Raw genomic sequence first — 12,035 nt, 5'->3', positions numbered from 1 at the left:
CACACTCAATGCTCCATCTCCCATCCTCATGCCCAGTCCCTTCCGCCTAGGCCCTAGAATGTTCTTCCTCCTTGCCTGCACCTCCTGGGATCCCAGGTTTTCTTTAAGACTCAGCTCAAACAACCCTTATTGCAAGAAACCTGTTTTGGTCCTCCCAGCTCTAGACAGTACTTTGTATATGTCTTGAAGAGAGAGGGAGGGAAGGAGGGAGGGAGGGGAGTGGGGGGGAAGAGGGAGAGGAGGAGAGAGAGAGAGAGAGAGAGAGAGAGAGAGAGAAACATAGAGGGTGTATTTATATGATGTCTTGTGCATATATATATACACACACACATATATATGGGTGTATATATGGATTGTATACATACAGAGAGATGTACACACACATATATCAGCATATGCACATGTCTCTGCCATTAGAATGCAGATGCCTTGAAGGTAGGGAATGTTTGGCTTTTGTCTTTTGTCACCAGTGCTTAGTACTCTCAGATACATGGTAGGTGCTTAATAAATGCTTATTCATTGATTCGTGCTAGAAGTATGGGTGGTATGTGAATATGCAGAGAGGAACTGAAGATTTCAGCTAAGAGAAAAGTGGGAGAAAAGTTTCAATAAATATGTTAGGTAGGGCTAGATCACATGGACTTTGTCTCTGGACAAGTCTTCAGGTGTTAATTTTCTTTATGGACATTGAACTTGGGTTTTACGACATAGACATCATAAAAAATCCAAAACTATTCCCCCTAATCCAGGAGATCTTAATTTTTTGGTGTGTCCTGAATCCCTTTGGTAAGGTGGTAAAATCTATCTATAGATCCCCTCTCAGAATAATGTTTTTAAGTAAGTACATAAAATACATAAAAGAAAATATATAAGATTACAAAGGAAGCCAACCATACTAAAATAAAGATATAATGTTTTCCTTAAGTTCACAGACCCCCTGAAATCTATCCACAGTCCACGCACCACAGGTTAAGAACCCCTGCCACAAGATACATGCTGCTCCTCCCAGGCAAACATAAGTTGGAGATGATATAACTTTATTTTTAAACTTCTGGCAAAATGAATGAAATTTGATAAATCCAGGCATTAGGACCCCTCCCCCTTGAAAGGGACCTCATCAATTAGACCCAAGAGGAGGGTTTCATAGAAGAAGTGGACTTTCCTAGAAAGGAAAATGGAGGCTAGGAAAGGTACAGATGGCACAGGATGGCATAGGCTGAAGGGAAGATTGTCAGAAAGATAGGCCGAAGGAAGAGAGCTGGCACTCTGGGCCCTCCATAATCTGACCCTGCCTATCTAGTTAACCTACTTTTCACTCCTCCATATTAGATCCCTTCCGCTTTAGTAAAATTAGTCTCCTAATTGCTCCTGCTCTCCCTCTCCCCCATGCGATGCTCTTAATCCTCTCCTACTTCTCTCCACAATCCTCTAATAATAATCTCATATTGAATTTGACATGACTGACATGAATTACAGCATCTCAAAGTGGGAATGGGTCTCAGAGGCCATGAAGTCCAACTCATACCTGAACAAGAGTCCCCTCTACCACATTCCTGACAGGCAGACCTGTTTCCTGAGTTTGAAATCCTGCAATCATAGGGAAGCTGTTGCCTCCTGTAGAAGCTCCTTTCACATTTGGACAGCTCTGATAAGTTTTCTCTTAGAATTTGCTTTGTGATTATGCATATTTGTTATGTAGGTTTCATTTTTCTTTCTTTTCAATGAGGAGGTAGGAGAGAAAATAGATTTTGTCGTGAAAAATTAAACAAACATACTCATTAACTGAAAATTTAATTTAAAAATAAATTTTTTTAAAATTAAGTTTCTTTTTTACATCTTTTCTACATGATAGTTATCACATCTCTCTTACTCATCTTTCTCCAGGTTAAATATCTCCAGTTCTTTCATCTGATCTTTTTATGGCATAGTCTCCAGGTCATGCTGTTTGCTGTCCTCTGAATAGGCTTACCATTGATACGATACACTTTTTCTGTTGTTTCTCTAGTAGCTGGGATGGTTTTGTACTAAGCCATATCCACGTTTTCACTTTATTTCTATTCTCCTACTGATGAACAGAACCCAAGAATAGAACAACTTGGGATGCAGCCTGTGGCCGTGGGAGCAAACAAAGCTAATTGTCCACCCTAAGTAATCAGGCCCAAGGCCTTGGCCTCTTAAAAGTCATGCTCTAACTCACTGGGCTAAGTAACCAGACACTAAAGACTTGGAGATCAATCACAAAGTCGTACAAAGACCAGTTAAAGTCCATGTGCCCACTGTACCTCAGAAAAAGAATTACTTAATTACCAGAGGCACAATGCGGGGTAAGGAATTCAAATTGACCATCTCCAGCTGTCCTTGCACATTCACCCGCCCGTAGGCTCATCCCACAGGGTTCTCGTGAGGAAAGTGCTTTGTAAACCTTAAATCACTATAGAAATAGGAGCTATTATCATTCATTGATTCAAAGCCTGAACAAGAAGTTACAGACCTTACCATCTCTTAGCATGTCAGAGGTGGAAAGTACCTTGGAAATCACATAGTTTAATCACTTTCACCTCATATTACAGATGAGGGAACTGAGGCACAGAAAACGTAAATGACATCCAAAATCACATAGCTCTTCTGACTCACAACAGGAATTCTTAACCGAGGGGTCTTTGAACTTGATTTTAATAAAACTGTGATTACTATATATATTGCAACATAATTGCTTTTCTCTGTAATCCTTTGTATTTTGTTTATGCATTTGAAAACATTATTCTGAGAAGGGGTCTTCAGGCCTAACCAAAGGGGTCCACAGCACAGAAAGTGTCACTGCTGAAGTAAACAGCCCTAGGGTGCTTGGGAGCTCTCATCCAGTAGCCTGTAAGATAACCTGCTCATTACAATGTTGCTTCATATAATTTTTTTGCTTGGAGTAGGTCACTTTCAAATCCTCAGTAAGGCCTTCCCTGCCATTTTTCCCCCATTCTCTTTTGAATTGGAGAGCTGATCCTGGCTCATCCACAAATATCCTTTTATAGATAGGACTAATCAGCAGCTCCTCCTTATCAAATAATTAAGAAATTATTCTTTGTTATGGAAGAATTCCCATGCCTCTGCAGCTGTCTGCATTCAAAGTCAGAGCCTTCTTCCTAATTGGATAGCAGCGCTAAAGACAGGTGAGCTTCCATCTGGCCATTTATTCTGTTAGCCACTCTCCCCAGGCACTCCCAGAAGCCTGACATCTGCATTATGAATGCACAGGTGGTGGCACCCTGCAGGGACCCAATAAATATTAACTGTGTTGAGTGAGGAAATCTCTATTTTCAGTTAAACCTCTGGGGAGCTGGGAATCCTGCAATTCTGGTACCCAAAGGGGCTGCCTCCCCCTCCTCCTTATAAAAGGTCAATGAATCAGTCATGTAGATATGAATGCTGCTATCTATGGGCCCTGCTACATTACCTTCCTCAGCAGCTTTACTGAAATAGGCTGGGGGCATTCTGAGGGTTGAAGAGAAGAGAGGAGGAAGAAAGGGTTAGAAATAGACAAGAGACTGGAAAGACGACTGAAAAGAGAAAGAGAGGAGGTAGAAAAGGAGAAAAAGATACGAGAGGGAAAGGAGCAGCAGGAATTATGTAGGAGAAAAGGGAGGAGAAAGGAAGGTAGAAGAGAGAAAGGAAGAGGAAGACGGAATAGAGAAAAGAGAAGCAGAAGAGAACAGAAGGGATACGGCAGGGAGAAAAGAGAGAGGAGAAGAGAGGAAAGAGAAAGAAGATGAGGTGGTGTAGGGGGCACTGGAGAAGGGTTGGGAATGAGAAGATGAAGGAGAAAAAGAGGGAGAAGGAGAAATTGTAGGGAATGAGAGGTAAAGAAGAAATAAAAAGGAGATTGTGAAAAGCGGGGTGGAGTTGGAGGAAAGAGGGAAGTGAGAGGAGAAGAGAGAGACAGAGGGAAATTAAGGGATAAAGGAGAGTAGAAGAAATCTGCTCTTATTGAGGCTTAGCATAGCTGGTGCCAGCAGCCTGTGTGTGTGTGTGTGTGTGTGTGTGTTTGTCCATACACACCAATAAAATCCATAATGCAGATAATGCCGGAACTATAACAGCAGCAGCACTGTGAACAAAACAATCCATTTCCTTAGCTCTATAAATGAAATCCTAGCAGCAGCCAAGACCTCACTAGTCCTCCCAGGTAGAGCAAATCCGGAGACCAGAACCAGACTCCCCATCTGTCTATTAGTGTCATCAATGACAATCCTGGTCTGGCATTTCCAAACTCATATTGGAATTTAGTTTGGAGAGGGACTCAGAGGCTGCAAGCTGTTCATATTTAGGAGAGAAAAGGGATGGAACATATATGCAGTCACATAGGTTTACATTTTCTTTCTTTTCTAACCCTTAGCCTCAGCCCTTCATCAGGATTTAGTTCAGCTCTAAAAACCAGCACAAACTAGGCTCCGTCTCCTTGTAATGACCTAGGCATTTTAATGCTCTGTAGCAATTGGAAAATCACCAGGACTTGGGGGAAGGCTGACCGCTACTGAAGTAGACAACCCCAGGGTACATGGGAGCTCTCATCCAGTGGCCTATAAGATAACCTGCTCATTACAGAGGCCTGGGAACAACAATGGAGTAGTGGCAGCTTTCTGCTGGGTACCACCTTCAACCTGGCCCCCAGAAGCCTCATCTCCCAGAAGGTTTGCTCAGTGGCTTGGGAGAATGATCTCTGGTCTAGAAATCAGGAGATCCAAACTGTAGTCCTCCATTCTCTAGCTGTATGACCTCAGGTGAGTCATTTATCTTTCCAGACTTCAGCTTCTTATACAGTGTAAGCCCCTTGAGGACAGGGCAACTTCACATTTGTCTTTGTATCTCCAGTGCTTGACTAGGTGGTTAATCAATGTTTCTTGAATATTTGAATCTGTAGAATGGGAAAGTCGCCAAGGTTCCTTCAAATGCCAACATTCTATACTTCAATGATGTGAGAGTATTCTTGGCTGGCTGGTGCCCTACCCTACTTGACCTCTCTGACTCTCATTCAGAACTAAGTGGAGTACGCTCTATATGACATTAGAGAGGATCTGAAGACATCATTGATTCATAAAATTCTAAAGCTGAAAGGGAATACCCAGCCCAACTCCATCATTTTACCCTTAAGGAAAATGAAGCCCAAAAAGGTGGTGATTTGCTCAGGGTCACACAGCTAGGAAGTTGAAAAACCTGAGCTAAATCTCAGCATTCAATGTTCCTTCCATTATTTCATACTACCAAGGAGTGAAGAAAGAAAGGAAGAAAGGATTGAAACACCAGGGCTGTTTCAAGTCAGCATAAGCCTTTCTGGGCTCCTTGGTATTTTCTTATTTCGAATAAGACATAAACAAAGAGGTCCTGTGTGGGAAGAAAAGAGTCAATGTGGGAAGATTTCCAGAAGGGCGTCAGAGAAAAGTGCTCTTCAGGGAAGGAATAAGAGAGATTGTGTCCTCTTTGCTTGGTGGTGAAAGCCATTACTGCATGGGTCGGAATCCTTTACCATTCCCCTGCTAGGGGAAAACCTCTTTGGGTAGATTCAGTATGGAATGGATGGATGAGAAGAAACACAAAGACACCCAATGTTGGCTGAGGATAAAGTTGTGATGCTCTGGGTAAGGAGCTTTGTGCAGCCAGTTCTGAAATCTTTTCCTTTTCCTTTCCCCCCATCATGGAACAGTACAAATTATTTTTAGTTGTGAATCTGTTGCAGTTCCAGAAATTGCAAAGTTAACATCCCTAGCATTAGCAAAAATAGATTCTTCAAACAACCAACCACTTGTGCCTGGCCTCAGTAAGCTTGAAGCATAATACAATGGGAGTCTTATTGATAAAAGATATACCAAAGTTTACAGAATCACTCTGATCAATTAGAACTGGAGAAGAAAATGTGCAGCTCAAGTTTTAGATTTGTCATATTGTTAACTTCATCAAGCCCATAGCAAATATTTCTAAGAATATAGATGGATGATAGTGTTTACTTTTGACCTTCAGAACCACCTTATTCTGCTTTTCTTATGCAAGATACAAAATGGAGTAATGTACCAACTATTTCCCTATGATTAACAACTCTTTTTCTTCCTTGTGAGTAACGTCCCTTCTAGGTTTATGTTGGGAAGCAGATAACCATGCTATAGAAACAATAGAGCTATGAAGACTGAACAGATTGAACTGAATTTAGTGTTATGATCAGGTAAAATTTACAAAAAGGTTAATCTGACACATTTTATACACACACATATACACACATGTATGTGCATACATACATACATACATATGTATATATATATATATATATGTTTTTAATTAGAAAAAGAATGTGGAAAGAACATTACATTTAAAGTCGGGAGAATTTAAATTTGAATCGTGTCTTACCATGAGTTGTGCCAGGAAAGTTATCTTTTCTACTGGCTGCTAGGAATGTGTGAGAAATTGTGTCCTTTAGTATATGGCGGAGGGATTTTTGCTGTGTAATTATTATTCCCATTGTAATCTGGCTTCTGACCTTATCATTCAACTGAAAACTGTTTTCTTTGAAGTTGCAAATGATTTCTCAGTTGCCAAATCTATTGGTCTTTTCTCAGTGCTAATACTTCTGGACTTACCTGCTACACCTGACACTCATGACACTGCTTTCCTGGTTCTCCTTCAACCTGTCTGACTGCTCCTTCTCCATCTCCTTTGCTGGCTCCTTAGCCATATCACACCCCCTAACTGTGGGTATTCTTCAAAATTCCATCCTGTTCTTCCCCTAGATTCTCTCCACAGTCTCATCAGTCCCCATGGGTTGAACTATCATCTCTGCAGATGACCCACTGCTCTAAATGTCTATCCCAGGACTCTCTCCTGTGCTTCAGTCTCATATTTCCACCTGTCTATTGGACATTTCCAATTGGAGGTCCCATTAACATCTCAAATTCAACATGTCCAAAACTGAACTTACTATATTTCCCCCCAAATCTTCTCTTTCAAGCTTCTCTCTAACCTCAACATTATTTTTACCTCCACAGTATTTCTCTTATTTAAACCCTTTATTCTACTAGCACAGATACTATCTTAGACATCACCTCCTCCCCAGATTATATCAATAGTCTCTTAACTGCTCTCCTTGCTTCAGGTAATCTCTACTCTACTCTGTCCTGTACAATGATGCCAAGATAATTTCCTCAAACACAAATCTGACTATGTGAATCCCTTATTCAATCAATTCCAATGAATTCCTATCCCCTCTAGAATATCTCAACTCCTCTGCTTAGCTTTTAAAACCAATGCACTAGTGATGTCAAATCAATAGAAACAAGGGCCACTAAACTGTAAATAAGGATCCCTGTGGGCATGTATTGACTTAGAAAACCACATGTTAACTTTATCTATGCTTTGTTGTATTTTCATTTATTTTGTTAAATGTTTCCCAATTACACTTTAATCTGGTTTGGGCTTCATTTGGTTCCGTGGGATGCATGTTAGATACCTCTTGCCCTACACAACGTGGTCTCGACCTCTTTTTCCAGCCCTATTGGGCATCAATCCTCATCCTACACTCTATGACTCAATCAAAGTAGCCTCTTCTCTGGACCTTTTATAGGACATCCTATCTTGAGTCTCTGTGTCCTTGCACTGGCCATCCCAAATGCCTGGAATGCATTTTCTCCTTAACCCTATTTCATAGAGTCCTTCTCTTCCTTGAAGATGCAAGTCAAACACCATCTTCTGCATGAAGCCTTTCTTCATTCTCATTCCTCTCTACCCTCAACTTCCAGTTCCCTCCCTTCCAAATTACCTTGTATTGAACTACTTTTATATCTTTGTATTTATTTTCTTTGTAGAGACGGTCTCTTCTGAAAATATTCTCCAACTACAATGAAGACATATAAGGTATAAAAGTTAAGACATTACCTCTTGTCTCAAGGGGTTTACAATCTATTTGAGGAGATAAGACACATAAAGAGAAAATGATTCAAATGAAAGAGAAGCTGCTGTTTTGAGTGTGGTGTGGACATTTGCAGTTGAGAGCTCAGGTAAGGGAGAGGTCAGGGAGAACCACAGAGATCAGGGAAGGATAAGGGAGAGGTCTTGAAAACTGTGAACTTTAGGAAAAATTACCATAGGCTCACGTATTTATAGCTGTAAGGGACCACAGGGATGACCTAGTCTAACCCCTTCATTTTACAGATGAGGACACTGAGGCTCTGAGAGGTTACATGAAAAGGTACCAGTCATAAAGGCAGTAAATAGTAAAGACAGGATTAAAATCTATGCTCTTTGATTCCAAATTCCCTGCACCAATTTTTTTTTTAAATAAACCTCGACTTCAGGCATTTTACTGCTAGCTCTGAACATGAGCTCAGTCTCGTGCATCACACCGATAACAGAATGTCTACCACAGATTTGCTTCGGTAACAAAACAACTCTAGGTGGCTGTGAGATATTCCCCAAAGTGTTTACTTCTTTCTTCCAAGGCTCTCAGATCAACACACTGTCAAGTACAAGATGCTAATTTCAAGTTGTTTACCAAGCCTAGGTAAATGCTGCACCCCTAGGCTGACTTCTCTTTCTCTCTTGATTTAAGAGCAGAAACATTACAAAGTAGAATGTAGCTGAAAAGTTCTGTCTGATTCCAACTCTGCATTATGCCGCTCATTCACTCCCTCCTTTCCACTCCTACTCCTACTGAGGACTGGCATAAGAGATTTTTAACTGGTCTTCCTATCTCCTCTCTCTAAACTATCCTTTATATCTACTACCCACACTAATCTTCTTATAGCACTCCAACCCCATCCACCAAAAACCAACCAAACAAAAAACAATCTTCAGAGGATTCCCCATTCTTTATGGAATTTAAGCTTTCAAGATTCTGCACAATCAGGTTCCAAACTACCTTTCTGTTATTATTTCTAGTCACAAACTCTATATTTAAATTAATCTAGGCTAATTGCTAAGCAGCTTCCTCACCCGTCTTACACTTTTTCACCTCCAAGTCTTTGTTCATACTGTCTAGAATGATTTCTTTCTTTCTCATTAAGGTTTTCAGTGCCTGTGTGTTGGAATCCTTCCTTGTTAATTGAGATCCAGATAAAACGCCTCCTCCTTCCTGAAGCCTTCCTTGATCCTCCGGCTATAAGTGATCTCAGCTTTTTCAAATCTCTCATACCACTGTTTGAACCTCTTATATGCATTTATCGTATTATAACTTGTTATATGGTTATCTAACTTATAGTTACAATTGTCTGAGATAACTAGGAGAGAGAAAGCTGGCCTTGAAGCTGGAAAGACATGAGTTCAAGTCTTTCCTGTGACACATACCCTGGAGAGGGGTGTGTGGATGGGTGGGTGGGGCCGTAGAGGTGGGGGAAACAGATCAGGAAAGGCAGTTCTCTAAGTCTAGTAGCAGTTGAAGGTGCTCACCTGCACTAGTAGACTGACTTTCCTCCATCAGGAATACCTCACATCCAGGAGTGGGGAACCTGTGGCCTCACGGTCCCACCCCTGCATACCAACAAAATCATAGATTCAGTCCTTCTCCTGGAAGTTATTTGTACATTTGTCTTTTTTTCCTACTGACTATAAACACCTTTAAGGTAGAGGTTATGGCTTGTTTCCTCTTTAAATTCCTCTATACCATGTACCACAGATACTAGGTACTAATAAGTGTTGGTTGATAATTTGAAACAGGCCTTAACCCAAACTGCATTTTCCGAATCTTCCAGAAGGTTCCAATGTTCCCTTGACTTTGTCAATTCATTCAATGAATATTTATTGAATGCCATATGTATAATATTACATGCAGTGAACAATGAGTGCTAGGCATTGGGGCAGATGTAAAGATAAATAAGACAAAAACATCCTGCCTTCAAGGAACTTAAAATCTAGCAGGAGGAACTTGAGAAGCAGAAAGTGTGATCAGAGCAGATGGAGATGTGGGGTACATGACCCAGACACTGACATCCCTCAGGTTTCCCAGGATTTGCCTGAGAAAGGACGTGTTAGTTCTTCCCAAACTGTATCCAGGCTTATCCAATTGACTTGGGCTATATTTTGACCTAAGTGAATCTAATGTTTCATTTTACATTGAATATCTGTATTTATATTTATCTATCTATATCTATGTTGTTGTTGAGTTGTTTCACTTGTGTCCATGACCCCATTGGGGGTTCTCTTGGGAAAGATATTAGAGTAGTTTGCTGTTTCCTTTCTCTAGCTTATTTTACAGATGAAAAAATTGAAGCAAACAGGTTTAAGTGACTTGCCCAGGGTCACACAGCTAGTACGCGACTGAGGCCAGATTTGAACTCAGGTCCTCCTGACTCCAGGGCCAGTGCTCTATCCACTGTGCCACCTAGTTTCCCCCATCCATGTCTATATCTCTCTATACATTTTTCTTTAAAAAAAATTGTTTTTGAGGTATGGCCTATGTCTGAATCAAAACTATTATTCCCATTTTACAAATGAGGAAAGTGAGGTTAAGTGCTGAGTTATTTAGCTAGTATGTACACTCAAATCAAGCCACCTACTCTTTCCTCCAAGTCCTGAGTCCTTTTTATTATATCATGGTGCCTCTGCATCACATCAACTGATGCTCTCTGTGATGGCTGGCTCATGAAGTGTCTATGGGCAGTATGACACGAGAAAGCACAAAAGTGATATGATTGAGTCCTGTGGTACTCACCTGCTTTGGTCCTTTCAGCGAGTCACTTGACATCTTTGGGATTCAGTTTCCTCAGCAGTGAAATGGGCATACAAGTATCCATCATCTTTGCTCAGCCTTCTGTTAGGAATAACCAGAGTAGGTCCCTTTGCTAGTATCAAGTGCCTATATATAGCGTCTAATAATCACACCGAATGGCATAATCCTGCTAGTGTTTCCACATGCTGTTTCTCTTTCCTCTGACGCAGTCAATGTGTTGCTGCCAAGTTGGGAAGTTGTGGTGCCCTGCCAACTTCCGAGGCCATTTTGGATGACACATTCAAGCTCTTCCCTCATCTCAGCTCCCACATCTTTAATTGCTCAGCAGAAAATTCCCCACACATCAGAGGCTTCCTGCTCACTTCATCTGCTCTGCTGTCATCCGTCTCCCTCCCTCCTTTCTCCATTTCTTTCTGGATCTCATTTTCAATGACTTTGTCCCTCTGAATGCTCCTTCTTACTTTGCACTATCTCTTCTCTCTCTTTCTGCTCTCTCTCCTTTTATCTTTCTCTTTGACTCACCATTCACCAACCCTACCTTTATTCACCCCAGACTCAACGGTGAAAACCACCCCTTCTCTCGCCCCACCTAAACACCTGCCACTTAGTGCTTAGTGAATAAGAGAAGGGAAGGGCTGGAGAGGGGGTGGTAGCTGTGGAGAAAGAAAAATCAAAATGTAGAAGGCTCTCTTCTACTATGCTTAAAGGCCAGAGAAAAAAGAGAAAGTACAAGTAGCCCCTTACAGTTGGGGTGGAAAGCAGAATTAAAGTCACCGAATGAAAAAGGACTAGAGCAGTGGCCTTGAGGCTACATGTGGACCTCTAGGTCTTCGAGTGTGGCCTTTTGACTGAGTCTAAGTTTTACAGAACAAATTCTTTTATTAAGGAGATTTGTTCTGTGATGTTTGGATTCAGTCAAAGGGCCACACCTGAGGACCTAGAGGGCCACATGTGGCCTCGAGGCTGCAGGTTCCCCACCCCTGGGCTAGAGGATCTTCCTATCCTGGCACAAGCCCTACTTCTTGTCACTTCTCATCTATTTTTCTCCCTTCCTCCATTCTGTAAGCTGCTCTTTAGCCACCTGAGCAGACCTACCTCTGCTAGAAGAAGGAACAGAGGAGGGGAACTTGTGGGCACACCACCTGCCAGTGATAGGTAATACCACATCTACACCCACACGTATTTGTCTCTTTGGCTGCCCTATGTCACTCAGTGACTCCAATTCAGTGATCGTTTTCCCCTTCCTTCTCCTTCCCATTTAAATCTCTTTCCAGAACCATATGTCAGCTTCCTCTCCATCTCTTCCCCCTTGCCTTCTATTTCCCCCAATAAGGCTTTC

General features: G+C 41.5%; 1 protein-coding gene across 2 annotated transcripts in view; it reads right to left on the bottom strand.

Moving 5' to 3' along the window:
* MAPK4 (mitogen-activated protein kinase 4) overlaps positions 1–12,035 on the bottom strand; it is a 223,736-nt gene that overhangs the window by 94,814 nt on the left and 116,887 nt on the right. The window contains exon 1 of one of the 2 annotated variants that reach the window (XM_027868976.1): positions 10,679–10,736. The exons of the other annotated variant lie outside the window; for it this stretch is intronic. The gene's annotated coding sequence lies outside the window, so the exon portion shown is untranslated. Of the gene's footprint in view, positions 1–10,678; positions 10,737–12,035 lie in introns of those variants that run through there. 2 annotated transcript variants of the gene reach the window in all.

This window comes from Vombatus ursinus, unplaced genomic scaffold (genome assembly GCF_900497805.2).
Source record: "Vombatus ursinus unplaced genomic scaffold, bare-nosed wombat genome assembly UNPS02014791.1, whole genome shotgun sequence".
In the NCBI taxonomy this organism is placed as follows: domain Eukaryota; kingdom Metazoa; phylum Chordata; class Mammalia; order Diprotodontia; family Vombatidae; genus Vombatus; species Vombatus ursinus.
Note: the sequence above shows the minus strand (reverse complement) of the source record. Positions and strands in the feature narration are given on the sequence as shown.